This window comes from Prenolepis imparis, unplaced genomic scaffold, assembly GCF_030444845.1.
Source record: "Prenolepis imparis isolate NDT839.2.m4 unplaced genomic scaffold, iyPreImpa1.0 SCAF_13, whole genome shotgun sequence".
Lineage (NCBI taxonomy): Eukaryota > Metazoa > Arthropoda > Insecta > Hymenoptera > Formicidae > Prenolepis > Prenolepis imparis.
The window spans coordinates 10,676,631-10,697,993 of NW_028141171.1; the positions used below are offsets into that span (position 1 = coordinate 10,676,631).

General features: G+C 44.1%; 2 protein-coding genes across 13 annotated transcripts in view; one reads left to right on the top strand and one right to left on the bottom strand.

The window, feature by feature from the left end:
- LOC145944878 (protein turtle) overlaps positions 1 to 21,363 on the bottom strand; it is a 247,977-nt gene that overhangs the window by 62,207 nt on the left and 164,407 nt on the right. The window contains exon 1 of one of the 12 annotated variants that reach the window (XM_083053509.1): positions 19,440 to 21,045. The exons of the other annotated variants lie outside the window; for them this stretch is intronic. The gene's annotated coding sequence lies outside the window, so the exon portion shown is untranslated. Of the gene's footprint in view, positions 1 to 19,439; positions 21,046 to 21,363 lie in introns of those variants that run through there. 12 annotated transcript variants of the gene reach the window in all.
- LOC145944884 (uncharacterized) overlaps positions 1 to 21,363 on the top strand; it is a 219,505-nt gene that overhangs the window by 37,391 nt on the left and 160,751 nt on the right. The window lies entirely within an intron of this gene.

Sequence of the window (21,363 nt, forward strand, 5' to 3'; positions counted from 1 at the left end):
GCCCACCAAAGGGATTGCGACACCGGCTGTCATAACTCGTCTTCGTGTTTCCCGATTATTAGCACCGAGCCGATGGGACCGGCTAGTTCTCTCTCTTTCTCTCTCTTCGCTCATTTTCTCTTTCCATCCTATCATGTTAACCCTTTCCCACCCATATAATCTATCTCCCGGCATATAATATGTACCGGTTGGGCTATAAATCGAACCAACCGTGAGAAGTTTAGCACTCGGGACGTGTCGACAGTGGAAATTCCAGTGGGTAAACATAAGAAATCAGTTCGATAAAATCGCATCCGTTTCATCTCTAGATACAAATATTTTTTACATCAAGTAAGTTTTTTCCGAGACAGATTGCTTGTGTTCTTGAGCATACAACTGACGCCGTTTTTATTTTTACAAATTACAAACATCTTAGACATAGCGTATCTACGATGAATAATAGCAACAGTGCAAAAAGTTATCGAATCATTCAGGGAACAAGTTTTTTTTATAATCCTAACAAAGTTGGCTTTTATACATATAACGCAATTTGCCTATTCGACGTGCTGTCATTTTGGGACAAAACGAAACAGTCGGCTAATTGGCTCGCGTCAGGGTCCCGGTATACGCCCCATGTGACTTCATTCATTATCGGTGTCGGTCTACGTAACCGGAAGCGGAGAAAGTATTGGTCCGATGTGTATATCGCGGCGATTTTTCGGCCTTGTTTTGCACGCCTGTCGGGCGATGCGTTTCAACGTCGACATCGTTACATTTCGCGACGTATGCGATACTATGGACATACATACGTTTCCCGAAGTCGATACAGGCCGGACGCGAGTGAATTACTCGTACGCGTACGCTAAATTGCCGAAAGTTTTCGCCCAATTTCACTGACGACGCGCGCGAACTTCCGCCGTGCAGCCGGAACAACTATGCATGCGCTCGGAAGTTCGACTATAGATCTTCGTTTGCTTCGCATATACATGCGCATGTACCATCTATGTATCCGCGATATATGTAGACCTCTGTGTCTTACATTTAACATATTCCGGGTGCAAAGTTCCAAACATTCGTATTCGTGCTAAAGCTTTGTTGAAAATGTCACAGAAATTATATTGATGCGAAATAAAATGGTATGAAAAGATGCGAAGAATTTAATTAATTTACCGGTCCGTATATTTATTCGTAATAAAATGCTAATGGGTAAAATGTTTTCTCCCTCCCTCCCTCCCTCCCTCGCTCTCTTTCTCTCTCTCTCTTTCCCTCTCTTTTTTGTGCATTTAAAATGACGCAAATATTCTCGACCGTGTAAATCGCATTTGAAAAATTGTTACGCCGAATATTCACAGTCAATTTCGCTGTGTGGTCGTCGGGCCGAACAATTCGATTTCCAACGACAATCCAAATGGACCCGGTCAATTTCTACGTCAATTCTTTTTTTTTCTTCTTTCCTAAAGCATTCAGACAAGCATTTAAATTAAAATTCATAAAATAAAAGTGTACAAAGTTTATATGGCGCAGATATCTCTCTGATTCGTATAACAATTACATTGATTATTATCCACGCTAACTTTCAAAGAGAGAGTTTGTCATATACCATGACAAACGACCAAAACTCTTTAAAAAGTTCCTTTACACGGTTGTCCAACTTTTGCGGATTGTCGTCTCTTTTGACGGGAAACATAACTTTCTAAATTGGTTTGGGACAGAGGGGGCCAACTTTGTTATTAACCGTTTTTGCGACCTTCCTCGCCATCGGCCGTTCGCTATTTTCGCGTTGCATTACGCGGAATCGCAAGTTTTCTTTTCCTCACTCTTTTTTTAGCTTTATTAATTTCAACAATTTTTGATAGCAATCGTAATTCCTTTCGAACAATCAATGTAATTGACGATAAATTGATTTCCGCGCAAAAGCGCGAATACCGAATATATTGAGTAATTAGCGCAGCAAAGATATTCATACATTCCAATATGGCTAATTTTGCATCAGAGATGTGCTTGATAAATCTATATCGCTCTACATATAGCAATACGGCATATTCTACAAACTTCTCCTAGGATCCACCTAGGTTCAGCATGCATATATTCGCTGCAAGGCATTTACGAATGATCTTGTATACGCGTATGTATATCTAACGCGGCCTCGAGGCTTTTCAGGGTATATCCATCCGTCGCGGAATCTATTTGAACGTCCTTCTGCACCAATGATGAGGATGTTAATTATTACCGCCAAGATTCGCCCGAGAGACTAAGAATATCCCCGTCGGCGTTAGAATTTCGGGATGAAAACGAGGCATCCGAGGTCACTCGCTGGTGTTAGACCAGCAGTGTCTCCTCTATTAATAAGCGAATAATATAGTTTATCCGGCGAAGCCCCGGTTTTGGCCGAAAACCGTTCGGCTTTGCGGAAATTGCCCGATTGTCGGCACTGCTTGTCGGCGGTTAAGAGGAAAATGTACCGTGCACGATGTATTTATAGCCTGTAGCAATATTTATAATTACATCTCTATATGTAAACCACGTTGTAAATCGATATTTCAGTTGCGGCCGAGCAGATACGGACGCGATGCGAGCAATTTCGCGATTAAATATCGGAAATATAATATAATGTGCGTTAATCAACATTGCAAATCGGTGTAGCGGAAATTTTTATGCTCGCGCTTGACCATCTCTCCTCTCGGAAGAGAGATCCTCGATGAAAAAGTAATCTTCTCCCTCGATAAAAAAAACTTTGCTAGGAGGAAGTGTTTAATTTCGCGAACCCGTAATTCAAGCTCCCTGAGTATAGTGCATGTAAATGTTCACCTGGATAATGAAATCGATCGCACGGTTTCAGAAATTCTGTTGCAAGAGTTCGGCTTCGAATTAGAATCCAAGGTTAAACAACAGCTGATAAAATGACGCATTAGCTACAAGGAAGTGAACTCAGCACGATATTTGTATCTTATTATTCCTTTGAAATTTATAGTGTTTCGAGAAGCCCGATTTATATAAGTATTTGAGAAATAAAAATCATAAAGGATATAAGAGTTAGTACTGATAGTGTGGTATGATTTGGAATGGGGATTCGCTGGTAATAATATCAAGAATAAGAAAGAAAGAAATACACAATGTTTGAAGCGAGACGACGATGGACAAAGCCAGATAAATAAAGGAATGGTCATACAGTGAGAAAAAGTAAATGGATGAGCAGACAATAAAAATGTTACCGATATATGAAAGTGGATATATAACAGGAAGTAAAAGATAAAGGGAGACAAAAAAATAAAAGCAAACAGAGGTATAAGAGCTAACGTATGCAGAAAAATAAAGAGAAAGTATCAGAGGAGCTCGGTAACACAGGCATTAATGAGAAATAATAAAAGTGTTGAATAACGGTCGAGAAAAACGTCGCCAAGAAAAACGGCGCGGTAAAATAGTAAAATAGTAACTTGGAGGACAAAGTTAAGAGCGTAGAAGAGATATTCGAGTGTAGAAGAAGCATTTGAGTTTCTTGAAAAAACACAAAAGAGTAGATAAGCAGTGTGTGGCGATAAGAGCGGAGGGGGAGGGAGAAGAGGAAGGGTTGAAAGTTACAATAAAGAGGGGCAGAAGGATGTATAGAAGCGAAATAACGAGTATACTTGGTGTTGAGCCGAGAATAGAGAGAGAGGAACAGAAAGTAGAAGTGCTTTCACAGATAGCGGATAAGGGAAGAAAACGGACGTCGGGAGCAGTTGTAAAGAAAAAGGCAAAGGGCCTGGAAAGAGCAACATAAAAATGGGCGGGGAGGAGGAATCCTCTTTATGCAAATGAATGACCGAAATATTCTCAGCGGAGCTTCCTGTATCGGCATTCCGTACCTCTCAGAAAGATGCCTATAACTTCGCGTCTGCGTCTTTTATCCTCTTTTAAACACCCCTACCAAAACGAGTGGGATTCTTTCTTCGTATCTGTCTTTTTTTCATGTCGCGACGGTTTAAAGATATTTAGAAATTGTTTAATATTATAAATTTTGTGAAAACATGAATGATTGCTTGCATCATTATTCAGAACAGTTTTCCATAATTTTTTATACATACTATTCTATGATATGTCTATGTGCAATGATAGAATACGACAAAGATAATAAAATGAATAAATATATATGTATAAATAGGTGCAAATGAGTAAATAAGGCAAGCAACAACTCACGTTAATCAGGGAACAATACAAGTCTGTCGGCCGCGAACAAACAAGGTGCGACATGTTCTATGCAAATCCTAGCTCGTTGACTGGAATTGACGTAAGGAAGACGTCGATAACTCTCGGCAAGTCAAATCGACGTGCCTTAGTACTGCGTCGGGACGCTTAACTCGATTGTAGTTAACGGGCAAGTTTATCCAGACAACGTCACGGTAGTTGGAAACTACGCGACTTCGTTGCGCGCCTACTATGGAATGAGAAACGTAAACCAGTGGTACGATTCTATTTAAATACAAGGCAGAGTGTGGGTGTGTCTGTAGTAGATAGAGAGTAGAAAGAATCTCTCCGTCTCTCTATACATAACAAGGCCAGTACCGCGTTACAAAATTCGTCTAATTTAGTGACACAACGGACACTCTATATAGTACAGACGTATCGCATTTTACAGTAACAAAAGTATTCCACTTGAAGCATTTTCGTTTTCATCAAATACGCTCGATGTTTTTCAGAGTATTTTTATTTTTAGATTATATGTACTACATGATGCCAGAGATTATATTTTAAAGCATTTATATCTGTTTGATTAAACACACAGGCGATCGTATTTTATTGGACTTCAAAGTGTTTTTGCTTTTCATTTCACGTGCGCAATCGTATTTTATTGCACTTTAAATTTGAAGCGTTTCTGTTTTCCGGCCGACCAATATATGCGCCAATCGAATATTACATTACGTATAAAATTTTTATCATTGAATTGCGTGTAAAAAAGCAATCTCTTTTAAAACACGATAAAGCCGAAACAGTTTCGATTTTTTTATCATCATCGCGATGAGTGCGCACTCGACGGACCCCGATATATATATATACGAGAGAGCGATCGCGAATTGTTTCGCGAATCTTAAAACACCTATTCCAACGTGCGTGCGAGAAAGAGACGTGCAAGAGAGATCGCGGTCCCACCCCTGCGATAAAGAGCGATTTTCTCGAGGCTGCCCATATCGAGCGCTGCGAAACGAGGAAAGTGCACCGCCCTTTCGCGAACCTTAGAAAATTACGTAGCTTTACGCTCCGAGAAGGGGTGAAAGGGGGGAGGGAGGAAAGCAACGGGGTAAAAGCACCGTGATACACGCAACGACCGTCACTTTTCGGTCGTGCAACGCAACAACGTATCGCGAAAAGGGTCCTCGAATCTTTAGTCGCGCGATAATGCACGACTCTATTCCGTATAAGGGAAGAAGAGATGGAAAGAGGGCTTTTTCGAGACCAGACCCTCGCTTAAGGTGGGCGACGTGATAGAGCGACAGAGGAAATATATAAAAGTACACTCCCCCCGTTTTCTCTCTATACGTACACATATATACATGTGCATCTATATCGTCGCGTGATGCGAGCGTCTCGCATGCGGAATTTCATATCACTCCGACAAAATACGCCCCTCCGCCTTTATTATCGCGCAAATGGTCTTAACTGTTCGCCATGCGATGGGTTTAACAGACCTGTATTTCTATAATACCTTGTGCACGGAGAGGAAGGGAAACGTACGTACGTAAAATATTTGAATGGTACTTGAATGTCCAGATGTATATTTCGAACGTACCTGCTGGATATGCGCTTCGTTGCTTTTCATCGTTAAAAAAATTTATATTGGCAATTTCCTACCCCGATAGAGGATTTAGATAGAGGTAATTTTTAGTGTGAATTTACGATTGCGCACAGATTGAATAAAATAGCGTTAACATGGAATATAATGCACTTAACCATCAGTGCGTGCATCGTAAACGTAAATCTCCGTAAGAATAAATTTCAATTTATTCGTTTCGTCCTATCAGACAGGCATTAAAATCTATAGGCGATAATATTTTATTTCTAACAAATCGCCTGCAACTACGTCTTTACGTCAAAAAATCCATAAATAAACGCCTATTAAACTGTCTTTTTGTGAAAAATCACGCATTTAAAATTCTTTATTATTTAAAACTTCAAAACTAAAAAAAAAATCGTTTCTATTATTTGTTTGTAAGCTTATAGAATAAATCGCATTATATTTATCATTCGATAACAATTGCACCCTTAATTTTTTAATATGCGGATATATTTAGTATGTGGATGTAATAAATTTCCGTACAGTACAGTTACAATTCGTATATGCTTATTATTTCACGAGGTAACGACGGAAAAAAATACAGGGAAAAGTCCTGGCGCAAGCAAAATAATTGTATATTCATGAAAAGCTATAGCGAATGTTTGCGGATGTGCGCGTACTATAAACATCAAAGTATTTGTCGGCGCAACGTCGATTTATACTACTGCGTGCAGCCACAAAACTCGCCACCGCCTTACTGGCCGCGGCCAACGTAAATTGCTTTTTTGCTCGATTATCGATCCAACGTCTAACAGCTAAACATATCGCCCTGTGCAATTTTGCCGCGTGCAGATTACAATCGCTCAAATATATGGCCTTATTACAACAAATTTATTTTAAGTACCGTTTTCTTGTGTATGTTGCACTTTTCGAAATAAATATTATCGTAAATGCAATATATTTTTGAAAATAAGTTAAAAGATCTTTAATTATAAATTCACAATTATAAACTCTTTTTTGTATTAAAATTTTTATGGGTAGTCTTTTATCTACATTATTGTGTTATATTATGTGGACATTAAATTACGACGGGGAAAAAGAGGCGGTAAAAGGAAAGTAACATTTCTTAAATCGAATTTTAATTATTGTAAAAATATTAAATTAAATATGTAATAAATTCGAAAATGGAAAAGTTTTGTCGTGCAATAAATTTTTAATTCTATAGCGAAAATTCCGTTTGCTTCTATTACACCGTAAACTCAAAGCACTTACTAGCTCGATTTGCAATATAATAATATAATTGCCGCAAAAACATGTTTTAATCCGCGGTGCAGATCATACCCATTCAGCCGCAGCTGCATCTCTGCTCTGCCTGAATAAATGACAAAGAATTTTTTTTTTATCCGACTTAACTTTTCAGAAAAGAATCGCATTAAAGTCCGCAGCTTTTTTGCATACAGCTTATGGCGCTATACATTATACACACCACGCGGTATATTATCTTTTTAATTGCAAATTTTTCAATGTGACACATGTGAGTCGTATGAAGATTAGGTGTAATATTAAAAAAGTATGTCATTTTTATATATACATAGTAACCAGTAATTTCATTATACGTATGTGCGTATGTGTGTTTTATGTAATAAATAATTTTTTAACAATACCCAATGTCCCTCTACAATATTTTCCTCCACTTTATACGGGGGGCATTGATTTTCGTCGGTTTTTAGGCCGCGCGATGTCCGAAGCTATATAATATTCCGGTCACGCGAACGTATGACGTCATATCGCGGTGCGTTTATGAAAAGGTGCGGTGCCGATATTTGCGGTGCGCCGCGCGGCATCGTGAACCCCGTTAGGTATTTGTCGCGGGGGTGGTGTTTCGGCGACGATTCGCATTACGGCATAACGACCGCCGCTGCCGCAAAACGCGTCGTCGACCGATGAGCCGCACGACCGGCCGCAGCTGCAACTGCACCGCCACCTCGCCGACCGCAAAACTGCAGGTGGAAACGGCGCGGCATACCGATTCGCGCCTCTCGCAGGCGGCGGGCCGTTGCGCAAACCCTTTAACCCCTTCTCACCCCCCTTTCTAGCCCGGGGATTTATACATTGTGCGATAGAACGCGAGCGGAGGAACGCGAGCAACTATGTTGGGAAACAACAGCGAGCGGAAGGCCAAGGATCTGGAAACGATTGAAATTTCCGCGGTTTTCCCGGAAGCCTGCGAGACCCCGCCGAAAGGACGGCGCATTCCAAGGATTCCCGATAAAGCGAGCGCCGGGGCGGACGTCGTTGTCTGTAAACGGCGATTTCGCGGCGATCCTTTGACGTGGAGATGCTCGAAAATCCCGAGGGAAATGTCCCGAAGGAAATGCCTGGTGCTCTCGAGAGGCCGGAACGGCGATTGATTGAAACTTCGGAGGAACGAGAATTCGCCGAGTAGTCTCCGAGAGTTTCTCCTTGACAATCTAACGTATCTATGAGATATCAGGTTTTGTAATGTCACGTAACGGCTATCGAACGGCGTCAAATCGTTTAATCAAACAATCTTAAATTCGCGAGTTTGTATACATATAATATATTCTCGTATAATAAATGCGATCGGAATGCTGTCTTCATAAGTATTTCTTTCCGACATTTCGCGACCCCTGTGGCGAAGAGATATTCCAGAAAAGTAACGATGTCACACGGACGCGATTAAAGCTTCGATTTACGCGAGTACGACAAGTTGGAAAAGCCGGAAAAGTCTCGCTCTTCTTTCTTTTAGAGAAGGAACCGAGATGGTTAGCGAAACGAAGCGGAAAGGTGAATAAGACGAGAAGAGACGCGGATCTTTCTTGAACAGAGCCTCGAGATGCGGGAGGATGGAGCTCTCTATTGAGTCGGTCAGCAGCCCACAGATGCAATTGAATCGAACGTGCCGGAGGGAAGTGCACTTAGCCGTTTTGCTTGTCTCGTCTCGCTTCCACCGAGTCGACTGGGCTCGGGGCGGGAAGGACAAGGGAGGGAAACGCGGAGGGGTATGCAATAACCACGAACTTCGCGAGACGAGGAAGGATAGGGCAGGATTTAGGAGGGAAGGAGACGGGGAATTTACTTTCCTCCACGCGTATATATTTCTCTCGTCGTGAAAACCAATATAACGGCGAATCCGGTTGAGTAGGGTAGGTCAGCGGATCAACTCGCGGTTCGTTGACTATGAGCAAGATCGAGTTACGAGACGCCGTTCAGACGCTGTTAGTATATAGTCCCGCGCTTGTCTTTGAATACAATTTGGAAGATTCTCCGGGTGCCTGTTCTCTCCCCTTCCTACCCTTATCTCGCACCCTTCGCGCGAATTTACCCGGACACCCGGGTTATTGTTACCACATTCGTTCCGATTCGTCGACGTTTAATTCCTTTCGCGATCGATGTTTTCTCTAACCAGTTTTACCGACGTGTTTTTTAAAGCGTTTCGAGGCGCTTTCCAACTTTTTCACGTAACTCGCAACGTCACTATTGATTACTGCCGTTTAAACGTCGCTCGTTTCCCCACGCGCGGTGCATGACTAGTAATTTCATTTGGCTGCAATCTGCATAATAAAGGCCGACGTTTAGCTAGATTCGGACGTTGAATTACACTCGTTGCGTGCCGGGAGAAAATCGTTAAAGTGTCCGCTCGGCTCGGCTGTTAAACGCGCACAGACGTATCCGTTGTTTTCGTCGACTATATGAATTATTATCGTGCCGCTTCTTCATTCGCAACGCGATATACGTATCGCGAAAAAAGTTTCGACACCGAGAAAGAAGGGAAAAAAAGACGATGAAGATATATTATATAAACTTCGGATTTGGTCTTCGCATGAAGGACGTTTCGTTTAAAGACAGAATATCGCTAATTAGGATTTCAAAATGGGATCTCATCTTAAATCAAATATCTCTTCTGCACGTCGCAACGAAATCTGAATAGGGCGATAACTGCGACTTAATGACGCGCGCCGAAATCGCGGCCTTCGGGAAAACATAGAGGTACAGCGAGACAGAGAGAGTTTCCTCGTAAATATATAATATAACTTACTTGCGCCTCGGTGACGCGCGACGATTTAACGGGATTTAAATGTTTCGAGATGTTTCCGAGAATAGTCGAACGTGCCGCTTGTTTTTGCCCCGGTCACCGATGAATATTCATTGGCTCCGACGGCGACGTTAAATAGTATCAAGATGCTAATTAATCGCGAGTTTGATCGCGACGAATTACTTCTTCCCTCATCGCGCTACGTATCCCTGAATAATTTATAGCGTTTCTCGCGCATCCGTCGAGAGAATAAGAGATGCCATTGTATCGGCGGTTGAGAAAAGAGTGCTTGGTCTCATCTCGTTCGAGTCGAGCCGGTTTTACGCTGATGCATCTTGCGTTAAATATATATTATACGCACGAATGTATTAGATTTCTAATATAGACATTTCTCAGCCTGCTTTGCCAGAAAATTTCAAATAAATGTCAAATCGGATGATGCACCGACGCGCAAACTACGAAAACACACAAATAGCCATGCTTAAGCAATGTCTACGAGCTGCCTAAAGCAGGCAACGCAAACTTACTTAACCATGTACTAAGTCTCGAACGACCTAGCTTGCATAATACCGGGATAGGATAAGTAGGCCAACGTGTGTGTGAGTGCAGCGGCGAGGGCTGACGACAAGAGCCGCGTGGGGACGCATAAAGGGAAGTGCATAGGAAAGCGGGACGAGGAGTTACGGACGGGGAGCACTCATTCTGATAGTCCCACTAAAGTATAACATCGTCATTTTAATGAGAATATCTCGCGACGATATTTTTCTAAATTATACACGAACGAAGCGCGTCGCGGGTGTTCCTTTAAAACGCGTATATATCACTGAAAGAGGCTATTATTCCGAAAGTCATCTCGAGAGAGATGAAATTAAATGTTATTATAGATACACATGACGTGGGCAGAACGACTTTGGAACGTATTTGGAGGAGGGGACGCTTCAGTTTTAGGGGATGATCGTGCGAGAGTCGACGATGAGGGTGCGCTTGAATTACGTCGGATACGCGGACGCGTTTAAATTCCGTTTAAAGGGTCATTAAGGCCGAATTAGAGCAGTACCGTCCCGGGATCACCGACAATCCGAGAGCGACGTGAAGTATACGACTGCCTCATCGTAACTTTTGAATAATACGCCGCCGAGGGAGGATCTCTCTCTACCTTTCTCCCTCTCTCTCTCTCTCTCTCTCTCCCTTTCCCTGGGCAAAAGTAAGGACGCGGCAGAATCGGAGACTCCTTGGATTCTGATGCGCGCGCTCTGAAATATTATATTCGAGATGCGCCGGCTTTCGACGACAACTCGCGACCCGCCCCGTCGAGACCAGTCGAGTTTCGGAGTGCACTCGAGTTCGGCACTCGCGTGTAGGCGGAGAAATTCGAGATTGATACCGTACTCAAAAGCCAGCTAGCTCGCGAGACGCAATTTTGGCTCGTCGTCGCGCCACTTCGCCGGAGATCTTGAATCTCGATATATCGCGCGCAGTTTGGAAAGCTCGACGTGGAAAGAGTTGTAAGCGCTATAATCTGCAAGTTACGACGTCATTGGAAAAGGATCCTCGTGCTGAAGATAGACACTCGAAAATGCATATGCCGTGGAGAGAAGGTGCGTATGTTTGATAAAATAAATATCGAAAGGGAATATCGATTATTTCTTTTCTTCTATCAGATTCTTTTTCTCTCCTTTCTAGAAATATTCAAGAATCTATATATATCAAAATGCCCAGAGAGAGAAATTTCAGAGGAATAATTGTTACAGAACTCGTTAAAAAATAAAGCTCAAACATAATATAAAATATCTATATCAGTGCACACAAATCTGATATATAAATGTAATCGCGATTGAGAGATGAAAGCCATTTTTATGTTTAAATATTTAAACAAAAAGTACGAGGAAAACATTATGTAATCGCGAACACAGAAGAGCAAATACATCGGCAGCGATTCTGATAAAATATGTACTTTTGAATTATCAGATCGTCTCTGTCATTCGATATCATTTTAATAGCATTTACAATAACATACAGACATACACGTTTCACAGCCGTTACGCACTACATTTATGAAGCTTTTAATAAATCCGTAATACGTTTATTGTCCCATATTTGTATATAAAATGAAAGAGATCGCGGATTATTGCGGACAAACTCGAAGAACACAATTGTAGACGCGCGTTATAGTTTGAAAAGCGTCGTTTTCGGCTTTTAATCGCTCTAAGACCAGAGACTTCCAGTCTAGCCGCGACTTTTATACGGGGGGGGGGGGGTGACCCGTGTCACCATCCCGACCATACTTAAGCACGCTAGACGGTGACCCGGCTGAATGGAGCTCGGCGTCGATACAGCGCGCCGCGGAGACGAGACGTCGGGGACCTCGGCTAGGATATTTTTATCCTAAATCGGTTTTTTTCCTCCTTCGCACACAGCGTCGCCTGAATCGATAGTCGACGCTAAAATTGTCCCTCGTAACATCTGCGTAACACGCGCCCCTTTATTGCAGCGATTTTTACGGAATTTTTCACACTCGCATTAGCGCGCGTTTATATAGGAGAGAGGAGAGCGCAAAGCGATGTAATCGGATTACAAGCTTACGTATGGACGAGTGATGAATGAGAGAGAGAGAGAGAGAGAGAAAGAGAGATGAAGATAAAGAGGAAAAGGCGGAATCGATGCCCGCTATTCGTCACGGTATAAAAAAGTGCGGGAGTTCATAGAGGTGAACAAAGGAAAAATTGAGCACCGTCGGGAACGTCGATGTGTTGATGAATAGGAGCTGCTGGGTCATCGGCAGGGGTCTCTGCTCTGCGTAGGATCGCAGAGGCATTCCACGATGCCAGTTGCAGCGCGCAAAAGCGAATTAATTGCAGCTGAACAATCAGCGAAATGACATTTTTCAAAGTGGAGCTTCGCGTTGCGTTAACACGCGTGGTTACGGTTATCGAAACAAAAATCATAGAAATATCACCGATAGATCAAGACACATACACACGCACACTTTAATCAACGACTGGTTTTTAATTTACCTCACGTGCGTCGTCCCCGAGTGTCGGTTACAGAAGAGCTTGGACGGTTACAAGGGAGTCGCTTTAATTACACCTAACAGAGCTCGGTTCTGCAGAGCGGCGGTTTCAATTACGGTGCTCATGGTTGTAAAGTGTAAATGCAATAGACGCTAGCTGCGACGCGTTGCAACGATTGCGCGCACGCATGTATGTATTTATATATACATTTATGTGTATGTATGTATATACAAACACAATCGAGTTTCATATAAAACTCTCAATTATATGGAAGATCGATTTCCATAAAACCCACAATTATATGTGTATACATGTATATATAATTGAGGATTTTATGAAACCCGATCTTCCATAAAGCGTCACGTTGTTGCACTGCATTAGTCCGGATAAATCTGCGGTCGATGCGCCTCGGCTATTAAAGCAACGCTCGATTGTATAGTATGACCTCCGCCACCGATTTTTCTTCTATTTTTTTTTTTTCAGAGGGAGGATTGAAAAAATATGCATACCGTATAGAGGTATGAATCGAAAATCATGTTTCGCGGTTTTCCGTACACATGCCCCATTGGACCACGTCACTATTTATGGCAAATCATGCGTTATAAATACGGGATGTGCGATGACCGCGTTGATTGGCTTTTGCTCCGCGTAATCTGGTTCGTACTTTACTCATTCATCATTTTTTCGTTATATCGACTGTTCTTTATGGACACATTTTATGACTCGCGCGATTATTCGACGATGGTTTGCATTTCATACGCAATTATAAAAATAAAATCAGCGTAAATTAAATATTAATCATGCGACATCACGACTGGATACATCTTTTTCATCGAGATAATAAAATTAAATTGTTTCGTATCGTAGCCACAGCGCAGCGAGTGATTGACGCGAAAACTCAATTTTATTAACGGTTTAAATTATATCAACCTCTGGAACTGAATATACTCTTTTAACTCTAATAAGTTCCGGCAAGTTCAGTACGACGATATTTTTTTTTTGCCGCACAAAGCGGCGGTTATAAAGCTGACATTCCTTCGAGCCAACCCCATCCCTGATAAAAAAGGTTTGATAACGAAAGTATCGATAATTCGACACAGGTCGGCGGGGAATCCCGATTTTTATCGAAGCTCACCATTCTCGCATGAGAAGAATCCGTCTATAGTCTATAGTCGTGGGCTTAATTGCGGCACCTACTGGCTGGAAATCGGTTTTCGTTCCACGAACGATTAGAGAAGTCCCAGTGCGGCTAGATCGTTCGCGATGTGAGTGAGGCCATGGCGACCAATCGCGAGGATTAGCTATGTGAGAATGTAGTTTTAACGACGTCGAGGCACGGAAGCTCACGCGAACCGAGAAACGAAGTTATGCTGTGCGATCGAGTTTTTTTATACAGGGTGTACTGAAATTATATGGTATTTTTTCATAGATACAGAAGCCAAACTGCGTCCACGCATTCGATGAAAATTATAAACCAGTAGACAAACGACGACTCTTTTATAAAAAAAAGCTCTGGTTAAACAATAAATCGGACATATTCGCTGTGAAATGTACGGTTAATATAATAAATAGCTGACGATTCCGAGACACCGTGTATGATTATATCGCACACACGTACAGGATTTGTTCATAACCCGAGCGACTCGGGATCGTCTGCTTAAATATAGAGGTCAAAGTTGCACGTTTCGCGGAAACCACCACACCGTGGCGGCGGGAGACCTTCAACCCTCGACCTACGGAAACCGCCGTGGAGAAAAGCTATCGCGTGCCTGTGCAATCGACGATCTCGCCTTCGATCGGCTTCTCGTACCTGCGTCGGCACTCGAAGGACAGATTACGTCGAAGCGTGCGGTGGACTCTGACATTTCGGACACCGGGAGGGAAACAAAGTTCGCATACGCGGCCTGGATTAAATTAATGTACCTACCCGCCGTAAGACTTGACGCTGAAAAATAGTATCACCTCGCGCGCGTCGTAAATTTCCATTTTACGGACTCTTGGCCGTCGAAATTAATTCGTAGCGATCGTTCCGTAGTTCGCGATTCGATGATGTAATACACGGTTCGTTTTATAAAGGTCCCGAAGAGCATTGAACCTTTAAAGATATTTTAAATCATTGCTTTTTCTTATTAACTGTCGTCGATTAATATCGTACTACGGATCTAACGTCGTCTGTCCTTTGACGCGACACTTTCGCGTTTAAACAACACGCGATAACTCAGCCGATGCAATTCCGCGACCGGATAAAGGTAAACTGCATTCGTTATTCCGTTGTTCGTTTCGCGCGAGCCGCGTTGCAGAAATTTTACCGCTTTCGCAATTTAGCGAGGCTGGAGCCCGCTTGAACGAACCAACCAACGAGCGAGTGAGCGAGCGACGCATTTCGCGCTACCGCAATTTCGGGGCAGCCGGTGTCGATCAACCCTCTCTGAGAGCTTATCCGCTCTGAACTAGCAAAGCACTCATTCTCTTGAAAAAAAAACCCTCGGCCAGAAATTTTCTCGTTGGCGGCAACCGAGTTCGCCCCATCCCTATCGGCCCGATAATACTTCGTTGTCGCATCCGCCATCCCATTGCTTTGACGTCGACGGTTACACACCGGTTGCGATGATGCACCACGACGGTGCAACCCCCTCGCGCTTTGTCCCGCGATGGGAAAAAAATAGGAAAAGAGGAAGAGAGAGGGAGAGGAAAAAAACAAAAACTCGTCGATAAAAATGACGCTACATCGGAGACGCGATTAAATATCGCGCTCGATGTCCAAAGCGGCGGCGATAGTCATTAATGGGGGACACGCGTTACCGGGCTGCCACTCTCGTTAATACAGAGATCTAGCTCGTTGGACGGGGGCTCCCGGTGAAAAAGCGCTTTAATCCGAGCCGCGCTCGCGCTCATCGGGCGTCCTCTCTCTTTTTTTGCACCTTTTTCATTTGTCCGACAATAAAGCAGCTTAATTGCTCCGCCGAGATCGGATGTATTTGAACGAGTTCCGGCACGCGATCCTCTGTATGTTCGAAGGCTATCGGGGGGAGTCCATACTATATGTACAAATGCCCTTTCTCCATGTGGATACCAGCGGCTTATGTATACCTAAACGCGAAGCCCCGAAAGCAAGCAAAGTGACAATCATCCGCCATGCTCCGAATGCAAATCGCTCCCTTTAAGATCAAAGTCGACAGACGTTTTAATTGAACGCGTGTAAGAGAGAGAAATATGTATATATATATATGTATATAGTAGATCTGCAATCTTATGGTCAATTTAAATTTGTCGAGGACGTTGGATTTCTCTACTGCTCGTTAATGAATATAAACGATTATTTATGTATTTCGAGTAAAAAGCGTGAAAAATCATTGATAAGTTTTGCAACTTGATGAAGCGTTAATCTCGAGAGAGAACACGATATCATCGCGAGTGAGTATAACCCGCGTGAAACGATCCAAAACTGATTGCAGAGTACTGCATGGCGAAGCAACAGCAGTGTTAGTATCCGTTAGCGTCGAGAATTTCGACAGTTTCAGCGGGTCAAGTGAGATTAAACGAGAATTCGGTCGAGAGAGGACGAGGTGGGGGAGGGACAGGGAGGATTGCGATAAAACGGAAGACTATTCGCGGCCGCTGCGAGCAATACAGTGCATTTCTCTCTTCGCGCGCATATCCATCCAACGCGAGATTCTATAAATGTTTTAGTTACGATCTCCACTGACGAGAGATGCTTCCTTGGACATTTATGATTGTGTCATAAATACTAAATTTCAGAACGATAAGATAGTATATTTTCCTCTTTTGTGCTAATACGGTTTTAAAAATTAAAAAGAATTAAAAAATATTGTAGCCCATAAGTGATTTTCGAGCTCGGCGATACGCTCTGTTCGTGTTATACCTACATTTTATAAAAGCGCCGCACAAAGAGCCTTTCCAAGAGTCTAGTCGCTAATTGGATAAATTGATCGAACAAAGGCACGTCATCATCGTCGTCGCCGTGATTTCTTCTTCCCATCTTGAAAGTACGCCGCGAAAGTCTCATCAGATTCCCGATACTACTTCTTCCGATTACGTGCTCCGCAAAAATTATTGCGCCCGGCCGGCGTATAAGTTCGCAGAGGAACGACGTGTAGAAACAATAACCGGACGAGGGTCGCAGATTTAATTACAAGAGATCGCCAAACTTCCACCCGTGCTCCCTGTTCGTGCTCGACCCCTCCAATGCTCGATGTCTTAACCTAATTCCACTTAGGTTTTGCAGGCCGACCGAGCCGGCTGCTGTCGAGCGAAGACTAATGCTCGTCTAACTGATCGTTTCTCCGCAACACTGACTCATTTCTGGGCGAGAACGAGTCTCGGGGGGATTTTTCCTCCTGAACTCGCGCGACGCGACGCTTTTACCTGCTTACATCGGCAGAAAATTAGCTTGGCCAGCTCTCGGCGAATATGGCCGGTCATCTCGTCTCGCGTCGTAAAACTCGAATTGCCGCGATAAACTGCATCCACCGGACTTAAAGTCGGCATCGCTCACATCATATCGCGCGTTATCCTTAGGATTTTATTATAACTCTGAACTTTCATCGACGGATGCTTGTAAAAGAAAAAAGTTGTCAGAGGTTGTAATCAAAATCATGAGATAGACTTTACTCAGGGCGAGCGCATGGCGTAATTGAACCGTCCAAGATTGTACGCTCCGATAGTCTTTAGAATGCGGAACTCGTAAATAATTGATAGATTGGACGGTAGAAAAATCGGAAGGTTGATATATAAATTATATTGCAAAAAAAAAAGAGCGAGTTCAGATATTTCCTCTAAAGCTTGTATAAATTATATTCCAGCTAGACGAGCTTATATACGCGCGCGATTGATTCCGGTCATCGAACTTGTCCTTCGGTGCTTCCTGGATTACATCGAAGCGATAGTAAAATCGCCGTCGGGGGACATCTCTCGATTGGCTATTCCGTCGATTCCGTAATCGATACAGAGTCATGCGATTAATTTGCGAAAGATTCAAGAATCGCGATAAAAATATATATCACAATGTCGATATATAATAGCACATTAGAAAAAATTTTATATTCATGTTTTTATAAAAGTATAGAAATCGAGTCGAGCATAAAAATTATTGTAAAGTTGATGAATGTAGAATAATTTATTTGTTTCCAGTCGAAGCGCATATACAGCTCTCCTGTCAATAATTGTTATGGATAATTCATTTCAATGAAGAGCATTTTTACAGCGTCTGTTTACATTGCACGATTTTTCAATATTCGCGTATAAAAGAGCAGTCATTTAATATATATGTTTTCTAGAATATTGTATATACGTCATGCTATTTGCTTTTGAATATCAAACGATATTATGTCAACATATCACCTACTTTTCGTTATTTTTTAACCTCGTTATAAAATTTTTTTTTCTATTTCAATTGTCTCCTATGCTTCAATATTTCTATACATATGCAACATTTTTGCAAAGTGCGACAATTAGATTGGCAAATATTTGTTTACTGGCGCAATATATCGCGAGCACAATTTCTATTTTTGCTTCAATAAATGTGTCCGTATAATTCACGTTTGATAAAAATCCATTTTTCATAGATTACATACGCATTCGATATTTACAAGACACTCTGGCAAATCAATGAAATGTTTATTCATAGCCGTCAAAACTGGTTGCAACGTTGTATCACGACTGCATCGCAACATTTTCGAAATACAAATCAATCCAAAATCATCTGCATTAATTAGCAAAAGTTTGTATGCATATGTATCTCGTATACATATCATATGTTTGAATTTATATTGCTATTAATTTCGCGAAGCTAATTGCGCGAGACTTTGCGCTCATAAAATGAAATACAAGCGCGCGAATTTCCGGATCATTGAGATAATTAATATTATTCAACGATGCAATCGTTTTGTATCATTTCTTCCTTTTTCACGTATGCATAAGTCTTTTAAACAAAAAAAAAACAAAAAAACAACATAATCGTCGAATAAAAATACATCAAATATGATAATAATCGCGCATGTTTTACTTACATCTTCGTGTATTTCTAATCCTTGGCATTTCATTATTTCGATGAGTAACGTAAGTAATTATCTTCTCGCGACTAATACTCAAACATCCCGCGATCAAAGAGAATCTAGGGGCTTCACAGAGATCATTATCGTGAGGATCGGCATGTGTAGTTAGGTGACTTCTACGCGTAATTAGTACTAATTACTCGCAAGAATCGCTGGATCGTACGGGCCTCATCGGCCGAGCGCATACATCACGACTTCCTCCCTCTCTCCCTTTGGCTGCCCTTTTCGGCCACCCTTGGTGTCGCAAACGGACCTAACCTGCACGACTACCCGACCGCGTTGCAACCTGCATCCAGCATGGAACGAGGCCATGTGCACTGTCTGGTCAGATAGTGTCGGCGAAGCGAGGGGGCGCGAGAAGCACGAGAGGGAGCGAGGGGGTTCCCGAGCCGAGGTCGACGAGGCCGATATACCCACCCACCCACCCTTTCGCCTCTCGACCGCCCTTCCCAGCGTCGCTGCCGCGAGCAAGGTTACTCCTTGGAGTCGCGTCGTCAAGAGCGGAAAAAAAAGAAGAGACGGGGGAAGACGCGCGGAAAAAGAATCGACTGCTGATGCCGGGAGCTTACCGGGGAGCCTGCTAAATCCGGACCCTGAATTCTCCTCCACCTCTCTCACTCTCTCGCTGGGGTGTGGTTCCTTCGCGTACGGGCGGGGCCAGAATCACCCCACGGGATTAAGGACTTTGGACTTGGCTGGTTTCGGGAGACTCGCGCGCGCACCGTGTCCCTATACGTGTCGCTTCTCGTGTTTGTCCGCGCGTGTTTGTGTCGTCCTGCGTGTACAGGTTGCGGGTGCGCGATGATAGGTCTCGCCGCGGAATCGACGATAAAGAACGAGAGGCAGAGAAGGAGCAGGGGCGTCGAAAGCAAGCGCGCGCGCGCCTATATATGTACCTGTGTGTACTTGTATTTGTGTACGTCTCTCTTTTATCCTCTTCTCGCGAATACACGAACGTATATATCTCTATATGCGTGTATCTTCTGTGTATATATGTATCCGTATATGCGCGCGCGGCCGATTATAAATGTGTGCGGCGGAATCTGTATCAACGCGAACGCGAACGTGTAACGGTGGGACGCGATGATGGTGTAGATGGGTATACGTTGATGAACGGGACCGGCGACGGGGATGTATGTTGCCTGTGTGTTGCGTGTGTGTAGGTTCTTTTGGAAGAGAAGTGGATCAGGATGAGGGGGATCGGCCTAGAGACGAGGTCCTGCCTTCGCTAGGACATTGTTATTCCTAGTATCGCGTCGCAACGAAACCCAGCCGCTGCCAGCTCGATCCTCCCGCGACGGTCACCCCCGCCTATCTTCGCCGATGTCGATTCCCCGGTTAGGGCCCGCAAAGGCCCTCACCGCAGAAGGATCCCTCGCCGCCTCAGTCACGTGTCTGGTCGCGCCGCGACATCGTGAATCGACGAGCGCCGTTGATGATTATATCACGATCTCCTCGTTTCGTCCGTCATCGATTCACACCGGGTACGTTGCACCGGCAGAGCGCATTGACGAGACGACTCTCGACGTTTCTCGAGGGAAAAGCGCGCGCTTCGACGTCGTCGGAATGACAAATGTCAGATCACTGAGTTTCGGCGGATGCACGTAGGTTAATCTCCAGAGGTGGCGAAGACTCCCCGAGACTCGCGACCTTCAGCCTCGACCTTCGCGATCGATGGCGGCGCGGGCGAGTCAGCCGAGCGTGTTTCACTCTCCGACAATGCGATAGATCCTCGCGGATATCGTTGCTGTCACTCGCGTCACTGCTGTTCGAACCGCGTACATACACACAACCGACACGTACACGTCGATACTCGCACGTAAGAAATGGGAGAGACGTCGCGACGCGATTCGACACCGAATAGGTTCCTCCTGTCGCGGACGGTTTCACGATCTCTCCGTGAACCGGGTCCTCGCGGAGGCTTTCGCAGTCGCCGGAGTATCAGAGAGTAGCTCGGAGTCCGAGAGCGAAGAGAGCGCGAAAAGTGGAACAAGGTGCGTTCGCGACGCGCTCGAGAGGGCGACGCAACGCGACGAGCGGCTCCTGGCGCGCAAACTAGACGCGGTGAGGTGGAGGCGCGCGAGTTTCACTAGGTCGCTCGTCGCTGCCGATCGCGGTATCCTGAAGAACGCGTAACGCGCCGCGAGGGAGTACACCGAGGTGCCGCTTGCCTGGCGATGCTGCGCGGCGCCATGACAGCGCGTTAGCTTCTCCACCATCGTCCCCACCTAAACAACCCCCACCGCCATCGCGCCCTTCTACCCTCTCGTGCCGTCAGCAACCCCCTGCTGTCCCTCGCGCTTTACTCCTTTCACCCGCCGCCGCCGTCGCCACCACCGCGACGGCGTTCCCCTCGTCACCCTCTGCCTCGTTTCAACCCTCCGCGGCTCCGCGATCCCCTATCGCCCCTCGCGGCGAACCGTCCTGCCTCGGCCCCACCAACGCAATATTGATCGGGCGGAAGGGCGGCATCCAGGAGTGTAAGGATTTACC